This window comes from Meriones unguiculatus, chromosome 16, assembly GCF_030254825.1.
Source record: "Meriones unguiculatus strain TT.TT164.6M chromosome 16, Bangor_MerUng_6.1, whole genome shotgun sequence".
NCBI classification, from domain to species: domain Eukaryota; kingdom Metazoa; phylum Chordata; class Mammalia; order Rodentia; family Muridae; genus Meriones; species Meriones unguiculatus.
The window spans coordinates 1,489,884-1,503,969 of NC_083363.1; the positions used below are offsets into that span (position 1 = coordinate 1,489,884).

At 51.6% G+C, this 14,086-nt stretch overlaps 1 pseudogene; it reads right to left on the reverse strand.

Moving 5' to 3' along the window:
- Positions 1-633: 633 nt before the first annotated feature.
- On the reverse strand, positions 634-4,844 carry LOC110543764 (H-2 class I histocompatibility antigen, Q10 alpha chain-like; annotated as a pseudogene).
- Between the last annotated feature and the right edge of the window lie 9,242 nt (positions 4,845-14,086).

Consider the following 14,086-nt stretch of genomic DNA (forward strand, 5'->3'; position numbering starts at 1 on the left):
GAGGGGTCATCAGACAGAACACAGATCCAACAGGACCAGATCTGAGCTGAGACCCTGTGGATCTCTCCTCTCTGTGGATCCTACAATCTGGGGTTAGATGCTGAGAGATGGGAAAGACGAAGAGAACCTCCAGGGAGGCATCTGGAACAAGACAGGAGCTCAGGACTGAAGTTCATCTCAGCCCACAGTCTCCAGAGTAAAGGGCCCTGTGCTGTCTGTGGGGACAAGAACAGGAAAAACACCTCCTACTGCTGTCACACTTGGGTATCCCAAAGGACAATGAGACAGACACCACTCGCAAGAACAAGGACAGGCCTAGTTCTCCATACAAACTAAAAACACAAGAAATAAACAGGGAAGACAACATGAAGAGCCCCAGCCAGGACCACAGCCCTGGGGCCCATAACTCTGGGACAGAACAAGGCTCTGACCATCCCTGTGTCCTGTGATCACAGATCTCAGCACGTGGTTCACAGGGATGAAGGGAACAGAGCCAGGAGGTGACAGAGCTGAGGAGTGACCAGGTCACAGATGACAATGGACTGAGCTCCACCTGGACACAGCCCTGTTCACACTCAGCTCCCACAGCCTCATCCTGTCCCACCAGGTACAACAGCACAATGACACAGACTCTGGAAGGTTCTCCATCTGCCATGTATTTTCTGCATAAAACTCTAATATTCTCAATTCTTTCATTTTCCTGCCAATCAACCTATCAGATCAAGGACACGAACAATCAAGTTCATATTCAGATTCTTATTTTCAGTGGGGAAGTGAGCAGCTGCAGCTCAGGGCAGCAAAGAGCTGACAGGATGGAGATGTCCCCTCCTGCCTGTCTGGACCAGGAAGGTTGGCTGTAGAAGGGAAGACAGGGCAGTGCAGGGAGAGGGTGGTGGTGTGCAGGGGTGGGCTGGGCTGTCCAGTTCTTCCTGCTGAGCCCATAGGATCACAGGGAACTTGAGACACCATAGACTAAAGAGAACTGAGGACTCTGGACGGTCACAGGATGAACCTGAAAATACCATCTGTCACTGTCCACTCAGGCAGCTGTCTTCATGCTAGAGAAAGCAAGTCATGAACAGTCAGTCTGAAGACAACATCCAACAAACTACCCCTCACTCAAAGGAGATTCCAGGAGTCCCTGAATCTCAGTCATGTCCACTTTGCCCCTCCCCAAATCAGATCCCAGAGTGTCACCTTTACATTTTGGGAGAGACACATCAGAGCTCTGGGCGCTGTCCCTCCCTAGGGAAAAAAAGAAAGGAAAAGAAAGAAAGATTTTATTACAAGGTACAAATACAGCGCCAAGATTTTTGTAAAGGGGCTATTATGGTCTGGCTGAGCTTCCTATCATGTCCAGCTTCAACCCCAAGGGCCTCAGGGACAATCCTGACCCCACACTTACCTGGAGCTGGAGCATAGTTCCCTCCTTTTCCACCTGTGAGAAGAAAAGCTGTGAGAGACTAGGGAAGATCCCAGCCCTAGGACATTTCCAGAACTGACAGCAGACCCCATTAGAGACAGAAGCAATGAGAGTGTAGATGTGTTTCCATTAGTGAGCAGAGCACACTTCTAAATGTGCTGAGAGAAAACCCAGACCCTGCCCTCTCCTACCTGTTTCTCCTCCTCTTCCTCACAACAGCCACCGCAACTCCAATGATGACCACAGCTCCAAGGACAACCAGAGCAGCAATGACTGCCATGATGGGGACAGTGGGCTGAGGAGGCTCTGGGAAGAGAAGGGCAGGAAGGGAAGGTGAGGCTCATGACCCCAGCTCTCAGCCCTGACCTGCTCAGGGTCTGCACAAGGCTCCAGCTCTCCTGACCCCAGCTCTCCTCCCACACCCTCCTTACCCCATCTCAGGGTGAGGGGCTCAGGCAGACCCTCATGCTGCACATGGCATGTGTAATGCTGCTCCTTCCCAGGAGGCACCACTACAGCTGCCCACTTCTGGAAGGTTCCATCCCCTGAAGGCCTGGTGTCCACAAGCTCCATGTCCTGGGTCAGGTCCTCCCCATCCAACTGCCAGGTCAGGCTGATGTCCGCAGGGTAGAAGCCCAGGGCCCAGCACCTCAAGGTGACGTCACCTTGAGGTCTGGGGTGAAGGGTCACATGTGCCTTTGGGGGATCTGTGCAGAAGATTTAAAAATATTCACAAATTAAGGGGCTGGAGATGGCTCAGAGGTTAAGAGCTCTGTCTGCTCTTCCAGAGGTCCTGAGTTCAATTCCCAGCAAATAGATTGTAGTTCACAATCACCTACTCTGGGATCTAGTGCCCTCTACTGGCATGAAAGTGTACATCCAGATAGAGCACTCATACATAAAACAAATGAATGTTTGGTTTTTTTTTTAATCCACAATTGACAAGGTAGAGTGAAATCTGCACAAAGTTAAACCAATGACAACGCCCTATGTGTCTGTTTGAACACGTCAACTGTCAACACACTAGGGACCTGCAGGCAGAGCTGTCCCCTCAGCACAGAACTGCACATTTCCTGGGGAGAATCCGAAGCTAAGAGACAATCCACATGAGCCAGCAGGTCAACAGGGTCTTCCTGATGAGGAGTTCTAGAGCATAAGACAGGTAGTAAAAGAACGGAAGAAGGAACAGAAAACAATTAACACAGTATCTGTTTAACTTCATATCACAGTAAGGAATTAGGGGCAGGGCTACAGGAAGGGTGCCACCAACTAGTGCTGCCACCATTGAGGCACAGCCCCGTGGTCATCTTGCTGACCAGCATTAAACTATCACTTGTGAGCAGCCACCACAAAGTGTGTAGCAGAAATGTGGTCAAGCTCTGACCCTCAGGTACAGAAAATGGCTCCCAGCCCCTGCCTCTGGGGGACAAGATACAAGGTGTGTCACACAGGATCCCTGAGTGTGCTGTGGACCCCAGTGCAACACTCACTGGAGCACAAAGGCTCACAGGGTGAGGGGACCTTCCCTGTCACTCCAGTCCTCCACTGCAGAAGACCCTGCCTCTGAGAAAGGTCAATCCCTGATTCCCTAGGGGAGCAATGTAGCTTGTTGGGGCAGAGGAGGAGCAGGAAGAGCTGGAGGGTGAATTCTGCAGGAAACAATGTTACCTTAAAGGACAAAGGCTTCTGAGTGATACAAATGATAACACAAGGGTGGAGAAACAGTATCAACAAGTGAGGAGGAAAAACTAAGAGCAAAATACCTTCAAAAGACAAACACACAAAAAGCAAAAAGAGAGAAAAGGAAAAGGAATAAACAGAAAAAGAAAAAATTCTACTATTTAGCATTCATCAACCTCTAAGTGCTCCTGTGACCATTCTAGGAACAGATAGAATTGGGGTGTGGAAGGGACTCAACCCCTCCCCCTCACACACAGGCATCTGGGAGAAGGTACTGTTTGGAAAGAACTAGAAACTGGGGGAGCCGGCCTAGGGTAGGGGAGTCCATGTCTCCCACCAGGTAAAGCAGACTTCCGGTCCTGAAGTGTAAGGCTGACACACTCAGCAGGACAGGAGTCAGTTCCACAGACAGTGGGTGTGGGCAGAGACCCCGGCCTGGGAGAGGCCATGGCTGACAGCGGGCTGCAGGCTGAAGGGGCCCCTGTTGTCATGTGGGGACCCTCTCTCCTCCCCTGGAGACAGACTGGGAACTGTCAGGGAGAAGGGGAGCCCTGGAGTCAGTGCAGTCACCGCGATGGGGATCAGGAGACCCAGGGACCCGGTTCCCTCAGAGACAGGGGCGTGACCCAGCGGAGGGTTCTCCTTCCTCAGGACTGAGCCCAGCCCGAGGGAGAGGAGGAGATGCCCGCGGCTTGCACCTGTGCGCAGCAGCGTGTCCTTCCCGTGCTCCAGGTATCTGCGGAGCCACTCCAGGCACGTGCCCTCCAGGTAAGCCCTGTATATGTCTGCTAGACCAGCCTCCTCCCACTTGTGCTTGGTGATCAGTGCCGATGTGTCCATCGCTGTCCACGACCTCATGTCCTCGTTCAGGGAGAAGTAATCTTTACCATCGTAGGCGACCTGATGGAACCCACGGAGGAGGTGCCAGTCCGGTCCCACGTGACAGCCTTGCATACTCTGGATGGTGTGAGAGCCTGCAGGACCCTGAGGTCAGTTCTGCCCATCTTCCCCACGTGATCACCCGCGGCCCCGCCCACCCGCGGACTCCTCTAAACCGAAAGGGAAACCGGTCCCGGGTCGCGCGTCTCCTCCCGAACCTCGGACTTGGTCCCGAGACATCTCCGGGCCCCCGTGTCCGGGCATGCAGGGGTTGTGACCTCTGACCCGGGGTCACTCACCGCCCTCGCTCTGGTTGTAGTAGCCGAGCAGGGTCCTCAGGTTCACTCGGAAAATCTGCTCGCTGCTCTTGGCTCCCCGCGTCTCCCTCTCCCAGTACTCCGGCCCCTCCCGCTCCATCCACGCCGCGCGCGGCTCGTATCTCGGCGTCTCCGCGGCGCTGTCGAAGCGCACGAACTCCGTGTCGTCCACGTAGCCGACTTCCACGTACCGGGGCTCCCCGAGGCCGGGCCAGGACACGATGGTGGAGAAATACCGCAGCGAGTGTGAGCCTGGGGGTGGCGCGCGGTGAGACCCCGACCTCCTCCCGGGACCCCGGCGGGTGCGCGGGCCGGGAGGGGAGCAGCGCGGGGCTCGGGACGCGCGTGGGGACGGCGGAGGGTCCGGGGGTCGCGGACACGCGGCTTCCACGGGGCCGCCCCGCCCTCCCCGCAGAGCCCGTTTCCCTCCGACCCCGCACTCACCCGCGCGGGTCTGGGTCGGGGCCAGGGCGGCCGCCAGCAGCAGGAGCAGCGTGCGCGGCGCGATCGCACCCATCTGGATCCCGCGCGCCTGAGCCCTGCGGGCTGCGTGGACTTTATAACCGGTTCCCACGGCGACGCTGATTGGCTCCCCAGGATGTCGCCACCCAATGGGGGAGAGGAGCGCCTGTGCGTCATCAGTGTCCGGGCAGAAGGACCTGACAAGGTTAGGAGCAGAAGTGAAACTGGGGACAGAGCGCTGGGTGTCATGGTGTCTCCGCGTTCTCCCCCAGAAGCTGTCTGGACACCAGGACAGAAACACAGGCCAAACTCATCATCATTCTCCACCCTTCCTCTGCCTCTTCTCTTCAGAAGTCGCACCCTGGAGTTTTCTAGGAGAAAAGCCACTTCCGGGCATACAGTGGCAACAACAAGCAGTTGGGGACACAGGGAGAGAAGCTGTCCTTAAGCAGAGGCCTTCAAGCCCCTCACGGACCCCACAGTGACCAGGCTCTGTCCACCTGCAGACCAAGCAGCTCCAGAATCTATTAAAAATGACGGAGACTCAGCAGCTACCAGGACAATCTCCCGGGCCTACAGCAAGAGCCCCCCTAAAACAACCAAACCCACAAAATCAAATAAGTCGGAGGGTTGGGCAGCCAGCCTCTGAGGGACCCCGTCTTACCGCCTCACTCTGTGGGCTTAGGAAGGCTCACAGTGCCCTATAAAGGTCAGAGAACACGGGAGGGGATTGCTCCCCAGCTGGGCAAATGGTCTGCACAGCTGAGCACAGCTGAGCCGGAACTCATTAGTGCCTGGTGATGGGGACCACTGTTTCCAGCTGTGGTTCACTGGCCTTAGGTCCCCCAGAGCTCAGGCGTCTGCTGTGAGGCTGGCTCTGCTGCGGCCTGGTCGGGACTCCGCAGAACTGGAGAAAGTAGAGACAGTGAACACTACACCCCTGTGTCCAGCGGTCCCTGGCTTAGCTTCTGCCCAGGGCTGAGGGTCAGCCTGAGTGCCAGGCGTCTAGAGCATCTATCTCTGCTGACCTGGTGGAGGCCTTCGGGACCCAGCAGCACAGCATCTGGAAGCTGTGGTTGCTCCTTAAAGGCTGGCCATGGTGTCCCCCTCTTGTTTGCTCTTGCTCTGTCTCAGCCTCTCTTGCCCTCTTGGCTTCTCGCCATCTCCCCTTTCTCTGTCAGGGCGCCCCTCTCTCTTTTCCCACCCATCATCTCTCCCTCTTGCTCTCCCTCTCTCTTCATCTCCATCTAAAAATCCTCTTTCATATAAAATCTATTGTTAGGACCAATTAATGAGTTGGTCCTAACAGGAACCCTGTCTCAAAACCCAATGAATAAATAAGCAAATAGGGCCGGAGAGATGGCTCAGTGGTTAGGAGCGCCGTCTGCTCTTCCAGAGACCTGGGTTCAAGTCCCAGCAGCCACATGGCAGCTCACAGCTGTCCCTGAGCAGTTCTAGGTGGTCTGACACCCTCATGCCAATATACATAAAATAAAATCAAATAAATTATTAGAAATGAATAAATACATCTTAAAGAAAAAAAAGAGGAAGGATAGAGTATCTTGGTGGGTTGCTGGTTCAGGATGACTCATAGTATTTACTTAATTTTCATTTTGTGAAGGTGTAAAGGTGTCAGCTCCCTTGGAAGTAGAGTTACAGACAGTTGTGAGCTGCCATGTGGGTGCTGGGAGTGGAACCCAGGACCTTTGGAAGAGCAGACAGTGCCTTTAACCACTGAGCCATCTCTCCGGCCCCCTCTCCAGGGTATTTTTCTGCATGGTGTGAGGTCACACTTGGTAGAAGCAGTTTCAGGGACCATGGGCTCCTTTATTGCCTCCTTGCTTCCAGGAGGGCTGCATTTTTGTCAGCCACAGGCGTTAGGCCGGCCATCTGAGCTGCTAAAGAGGCCTGGGAGACAGGCTGAAGCGCCTTATCTCCACCTCAGGCAGGTGACCAGATCAACCTTAGCTTCCCTAGCCACACCCCGGATGAGGCTGGGGACAGCCCAGATGGTCAATGTGAAGCTCATCTGCTCAGATGGGGGCGGGGCTCAGAGTTCCCTGCTCAGAGCAAGTGTCCTGGCAATACTGAGGAGCAGAATTCACTCCAAGAGGTTTCTACTTTCTGAAAAGGTCTTGCCCATTCCTCAGAAGATGAGAGAATTTGGTCAGGAGGACATTTGTTGGTGTTGAGACAGTCTCTCACTATGTGGCCCTGGAACTGGCTGGCGATATGCACCATGCTGGTCTCACACTCAGAGATCTGCCTACATTTGCGTCTATAATGTGGAGAATTGAAAAACATTTTTAAAATGTATTTATTTTATGTGTGTGTGTGTGTGTGTGTGTGTGTGTGTGTGCCTGTGCATATGTTCCTGTGTGTTGGTACCTTACACCTACAGGTGCCTGAGGAGGCCGGAGGAGGGCAGCGGATCCCCTGGAGCTGAGGTTCCTGGCAGCTATGTGCTGCCCAGCGGTCACTGGGAACTGCACTTAGGTCCTTGGCAAGAGTGCTGTCAGCTGTGGACCTATCTCCCCAGCACCTCACTCCTCTAGGGCTTTGGAGGTAGTTCTAAGACAAATTGGAACAAAGCCTGGAGTGTGGAAGGTCCTGGGTTCAATCCCCTGCACCAAAAATAGACAGAGAAAATAATCCCACCGAAAAAAAAATGTTACATTTTAGGTGTTGTATCACTGTCGTAAAGAAGGAAAGGGGGGCTTTCACCAAGATGGTGTAGAAATCAAAGAAGGAAGCACCTGCCGCTCCCAAAGCCGAAGCCAAAGCAGAGGCCTTGAAAGCTAAGAAGTTGGTGCTGAAAGGCGTCCACAGCCCCAAAAAGAAGACCCCACTTCACAGTCACCCACCTTCCAGTGGCCCAAGACCCTGCGGCTCCACAGGCCGCCTAAATACCCTGGAGAGCACGCACCCAGGAGAAACAAGCTTGACCACTGTGCCATCATCCAATTCCCCTCGACCACTGAGTCAGCCATGAAGAAGATAGAGGACAGCAAGACACTGTGTTTATGGGGATGTCAGGGCCAACAAGCACCAGATTAAGCAGGCCGTGAGCAAGCTATGACACGGATGTGGCCAAAGTCAACACGGTCAAGGCCTGATGGAGAGCAGAAGGCCTATGTTCCGTTGGCTCCTGATTATGATGCTCTGGATGTTGCCAACATGATCCGGGTCATCTAAACTGAGTCCAGCTGGTTAATTCTAAATATATTACTTTTCCACCATAAAAAAATAAAAACAAAAAGGGATATTAGAAACCAGATCCCTTTGGAAGATCCCAGAATCCTTTGTGATCCTTTGTGTGTCTCCACAGGCACCTCACAAAGAGAGTGCACCCTAGACACTGAGCTGTGTCCTGCTCTAGAGGAGGGGAAGGCCAGGCAGGGTACCAGCTCAGCAAGGCTCTTCTTAGTTCTTGGGCTTCGCTTCTCATCTTTTTTGTCCCTTTCTTTGATGCAGGGTCTGGCCCAGTGATGGCCGCCTGGCACTGAGCATTGTATCTCACCTACTTCAGATTGGTGGTTTCATGCCTATGACCCCATCGCAGCTCCCCACCCCCTCATGCTCAGGCTGCCCTTAACTTCCCTCCTCCCTGTCTCTGTGTGCCAAACCATTGCCTCCATCAACACCCCCATCCCTCCAGCCACACTCCTGATAGTGCCTGAGCTGGGGGTACTGTGAGCTGCCTGGGTCATGGCAGCTGCCTGGCTGGTCCTTCTCCCTTGTCTTTTCTTCCTGGCTGCCTCTGGAGTGAGGAGAAGGATGCCTTGCTCAGCCTAGTGTCAACCCTGAAAACCTACTGAGTGTTTTCATCGCACACTATCAGAAACAGTGGCCCAAGTCCTGAGGTGAGGGCCAGCCCTCTGGACATTCCTGGGAAGTTAGAAACTGGGCCACAGTACAGTAGTTTTCCAAAAGGTCTAGAAGTGCTGGAGGAGTTTTCAGCTTTTAAAACCTGCTTCAGGAGAGTTCTCTGAGGCTGAAGGAGCTAAGTCGACAGGAACCCCCTTGTCTAGGTCCCAGAGATAAAGAGGAATGCCCGGCAGCTTCCTCCACCCTGTCTCCTCAGGCACCTTTCTTCCCCCTCACTTTGTTCTGTTCTGGCTTCAGGCCACATTCCTCTGGAAGTCATTCTGCTCAAGGTCACTCCGGCTCAGCAGCACCAGGTTGTCATTGTCCCCCGCCTCACAATGGCTGCCCCACTCTCCCTGTATTTGCTTTGCTCAGTCACATGTTATTGGGAAGTAGTTCCACATTGAAAAAAGGAACAGAATTGAAGGACAGTGATGGAGGCCAGCTGTGGTGGTCCATGTCTGAAAACCCAGCACTCTAGAAACAGGCAGGAGGACTATGAATTTGAGGTCAAAATAAAATTGTGTGTGTGTGTGTGTGTGTGTGTGTTTGTGAGAGAGAGACTTTTAGCCCTTTGAGTTGTCCATTTTTAAAACCAAAAAAGACAAAGCAAACAGAACAACAACAACAACAAAAGTGAAAATTTAACCTGGGATGTGGCTCGGGACAGGCTAAGATTGATTTGGGACAAATCCTTAGCACCAAGACATGCAAACACAAAACAAAGCACAAAAACTATGACCAAATCAGTGTTTTTCTTCCTTCATTGTTGTTAATAAAACGACATTAAAAAGCTGAGCTTCGTGCTGGGAAAATGTCTGTGTCCCAGCACTAAAGTCAGGAAGCCTGGGTTACATGTGTGCACATGAGCATGCACACACACACACACACACACACACACACCCATTTTGTGTTTGGGTTTGAGACAAGGCCTGACTGTGTAGCTCTGGCTCTCCTGGAACTCCCCTTGTAGACCAGGCTAGATCGCTCAGGGATCCACCTGCCTCTGCCCCCCAAGTGCTGAGATATAAAGGTCTATCTCACTAACCCAGCCTGAAGGTTAAGAGCACTGGCTGCTCTTCCTGAGGACCTGGATTCAGTTCCCAGCACCCACAAGGAGCTCCCAACTGTCTGCAACTCCAGTTCCAGGGCACCCGGCACCCTCACAGGCCTACGTGCAACCACAACACCAATGCACAAAAACTAATAAATAAATAAATCTGTAATAAAAAGAACCAGAATGAGAGAAACTGTCCTGGAATATTAGCATCCCTCAAGGGAAGATGCCTCCTACCATTTTGATAGGGTTTTCCTAATTTCCCCACCTTTCTTTACATGTGGGTTAAAAGGCACCATAAAGCTGAACTCAGAGATTCACACCAACAATCTCAGCACTCGAGACGCTGAGGTGGGAGGATCACCTTTTGTCTGAGACTAGCCTGGACCACATGGTGCACTGGGCCAGCCTGGGGTAAAGGGGAGGTCCTTTTTCAGAACCCCTTCCCCAGAGAAATAAAGGAAAGCACAGGGCCGGAGAGATGCTCAGTGGTTGAAAGCACTTGCTGCTGTCCCAGACTTTGGTTTGAGTCTCAGCACCAGGAAGCCGGTTCACTCCAGTTCCAGGATCCCATTCTGGCTTCCCAGGGACACAGATACATAGAAGGCCAAACATCCGTACCCATAAAGTGATAGAATAAATTAAAAAAGAAAGCCCAAGATGCTTGTCGTGATACATAAACTCAGTTTAGCAAAGGACCATGTGACCAGCCTTCAGGAGAGCCCCACCTGGAAGGGTTCTGGGTGGCTGGGGCAGGAGTGCGGGTTCTGCGGGCTCAGCGCGCCCTCTCGTGCCCCCTCGGCTCCAGCACACCAAAGGTGAGCAGTCAGCACACCTGGACCTGCCTGAAGCCAGTTGCCAAATTTTCAGAGTCACTGTGTCACCCTGTGTCAACCCTGCAGTTTGCTCATACCCCTCAAACCATGCCACTAGGTCTGAGGGTGAGAGGAGGCCCAGAGCCCCTCTCCTCACATCCCTGAGAGCAGCCACAGTACAGGGTCAACCAGGAGGCCCGCTAGCCTGGTACAGCGCCTGCGCACTGCGGGGCCTGTGCAGTGTGGAGTCTCTGCCTCTGGTTCAACTCTGACCCCACGCCTGCTTCCTCCCCAAGTGTCTGTCAGTGCTGGGGATCAGGATGGACAGGGTGTGGCCTGCTCCTATGCCCTCTCCTCTCCCTCTCTCTCTCTAAATTCTGATGTGAGGACCCAGCCAGGCTGGCTTGGGACAGAGGCTCTTACAGCATGGCCTCAGGACAGCTAGCAGGGGCATCAACAGCGCTTGTTAGAAACGCAGTGTTCACGGTGATGAGATGGCCAAGCACCGAGCTCTTGGCTCATGTCCTGAATGGCCTGGAACATGTTCTGTAGACCAGGCTGGTCTCAAACTCACAGAGATCCTACTGCCTCTGCCTCCTGAGTGCTGGGATAGGATTTTCGGTCTGTTTCTTTTGTTGTTTTATGTGTGTGTGTGTGTGTGTGTGTTGTTTGCATGTATGTGTGGGGGGGCCCTCAGAGGGCATTGGATCCCTCAGAAATGGAGATGCTGATGGTTGTGGGCCTCCATGTGGGAGCTGGGAACTGACCCTGGTCCTGTGGAAGAGCAGCCAGCACTGTCCATGACCACTGACCTCTCTAACAGCCTTGTAGAAACACAACTTCTTCTTCTACAAGGATATCGCCTCCATGCCTTTCTTGCTTTGTGTTGTGGTCCGGCGTGTTTAATTGGGGGTGCTCATAGGAGTGCAAGCTCCTTTCCAGTGGCTACAACCACTACTGTCTGACTAGCCGTCCTCAGAAAGGGAGCCTTTCCTCCTCATCTGGCATCTTGGCAGGCCAGTCTGAAGCTGGTCTCCTGAGTTCCATGCTGCACAGTGGAGGGAGACTGCTGATGACGCTTTTCCCCCTGGTTCCCACAGCACCTGCTAGCCCTGTGAACTCAGCAGGGACACAGGTCCAGCCCACTTCCAGCTTGGTTTCTCAGCGTCCTGTAGTTAGAGTATGTGGTGTCCTCAGCCATGGTCATGCTGTCTGGTTCTTGTGGACAGCCAAGAACACTGGCAGTTTCCTGTGTTGTTGTTGGGGCCTCTCTGCCTGACAGCTCACAGGGAGATGGCTCAGCTCTGGAAGTGGGTACCATTTTTAGTAACCCCTGGCTTTGGAAATACCCTTTTTGAGACAGCATCTCACTCAGTAGCTCTGGCCTGCTGCTTGCTATACAGTGTACACCAGGCTGGCCTCAGACTCACAGAGATGCCCCTGCCTCTGCCTCCTGAGTGTGTAATTCTTCTTTTGAGAGATTTCTGTTCAGGCCATGGCCCACTGTTTGACTTGGTTGTTTGCTTTCTTAGTGATTTGTTTCTGAGTGCCTGTGTATTGTGGACATCAATCTCTGACGGATGTAGAGCTGGCAAAGATTTTCTCCCATCCTGTTAGGCTCATCTTTTTTCTGTCAACTGTTTCCTTTTTGGAACAGAAGCCTTTGAGTTCTGTGGGGTCCTTTTGTTGATTGGTGGCCTTATTTCCTGGGTGTATAGAAAGTGCTTTTCTCTGCCTCTTTTAGTTTCTTTTTCTGTTTCTGTTTTGAGAAGGCGTCTTTGTAGTCCTGATTGTCCTGTGGTTCTGACTGTCCTGGAACTCGATGTGTAGTAGCTCAGGCTGGCCTCAAACTCACAGAGATCCCCCTGCCTCTGCCTTTATTTTAAAGTGTTTTCTCTACTTTTCCTTCTAGCATCCTGAGATTTTGTGGTTTTTTTTTTTTCTCATTTTAAAGACAGGCTTTCTCTGTGTAGCCCTGGCTGTTCTGGAGATCCACCTGTCTCTGTCTCCCTAGTCCTGGGTTTAAAGGTGTGCACCACCACAGCCAGGCTGAGTTTGGGGTCTTACACTGGAGTGTTTGACAAATTTGGGTGTGCTTCTGTGCAGAGTGAGAGATAAAATCCAGCTTCATTGGTTGCCACACCCACTCCAGCGTCTGGTGTAGCATATCAATAGATAGCAATACTCAGACTAAGAGATATGTGTCTTTCGGGATTATGCTCTCTGGAGGTCCCTAGCAGACCCCCCGCCTAGCAGAGAGACGTGTTCTGAGATTTCTGTGCTTTTCGGTTGCGGTTGTGGCGCTGGATTAATGAGTTTTTTGATCTTTCTCTGTGACCCCTGAAACAGCACAACTAACTCTATAAAGAAATTTATCATTAGTAAATTATTAAAGGCTTTAATAAGAATAAATTATAAAAAGAATAAGCTTAAGAAAAGTAATAAATCAGACTCAGTATCAATAGGCATTATAAGAATAGTAAAAAAAATAATAATAATAGGCTCCTTCTTAGGAAAAAATAGCATGAAAAGTACAACTGGCAGGAGTTTCCCCTCCCTTCAGTGCCTTGTTTCTAGGGAAGATTATAAATCTTTAACAGGACATATGGGAGGATGGTTGACAAAGGTGTGTTTAGACTTTGGCAGGCATCTGACTTAGCTCCTGACTTTCCTCTTCATTGGTTAGCAATAATGAAACTGCATTTGAGGTTTCTTCCCCTTTGTCTGCTTTGATCAAAAGTTTTTAGGCCAAGATTTCTTGTGGGCACTCCCCTATGTTAAAATGTAAACTTTGAAAAAAAATGTAAACTTTGTATTCTTGGTAAAAGTCTAAATGTTCTGAGAAATATGCCAACTTTAAGGTGCCTTTTTGTGAAATCACTATAAAATTATCAGCTTGACTTCAGTAAAATTGCAGCAGAGCCAAAACCTGCAAGGTGTCTCTGTCAATTCATCGCCGAAACCGTGTCTTCCTGTCCAGAGCCTTGTTCCCCAGGATGCAGGGAATCCGACTGGGCTTATCATTATGAGATAGAGTCTTATCAGTCCCATTTGTTGAAGATGTTTTCTTTTCTCCAATATCTAGCCTTGGCTCTTTTGCATAAATTGGCTGTCAGGGGAGTGGAAAGATTGTTTAGAGCTGTGGTCCTCAGCCTTCCTAATGCTGCGGCCCGTTAATACAGTTTCTCATATTGTAGTGACCCCCCAGTTACAAAATTTTGTTGCTATTTCATAACTGCAATTTTGCTGCTGTTATGAATTTTAACTTAAACATCTGAGGTGCAGGACCTCCACTGTGTGACCCTCAGGTTGGGAACCACTGGTTTAGAGGTGAACAGTGCTTTCAGCTCTTGCAGAGGACCTGGGTTCTAATCCCAGGCCATAGGTGGTGGCTCACAACCACCCACAACTCCAGAGGCTCTGAGGCCATCTTTGCATCTCCTAGGGCACTAGCACACATGTTGTGCACATGGACGCACACAGGCAGAACACTCACACACATAAACCTTGTGCTGATTGTATGGATACACCTATGAAGTACTTGAAATGAGATATGATGATCCTTCCAGTGTTGGTATAATGTTCT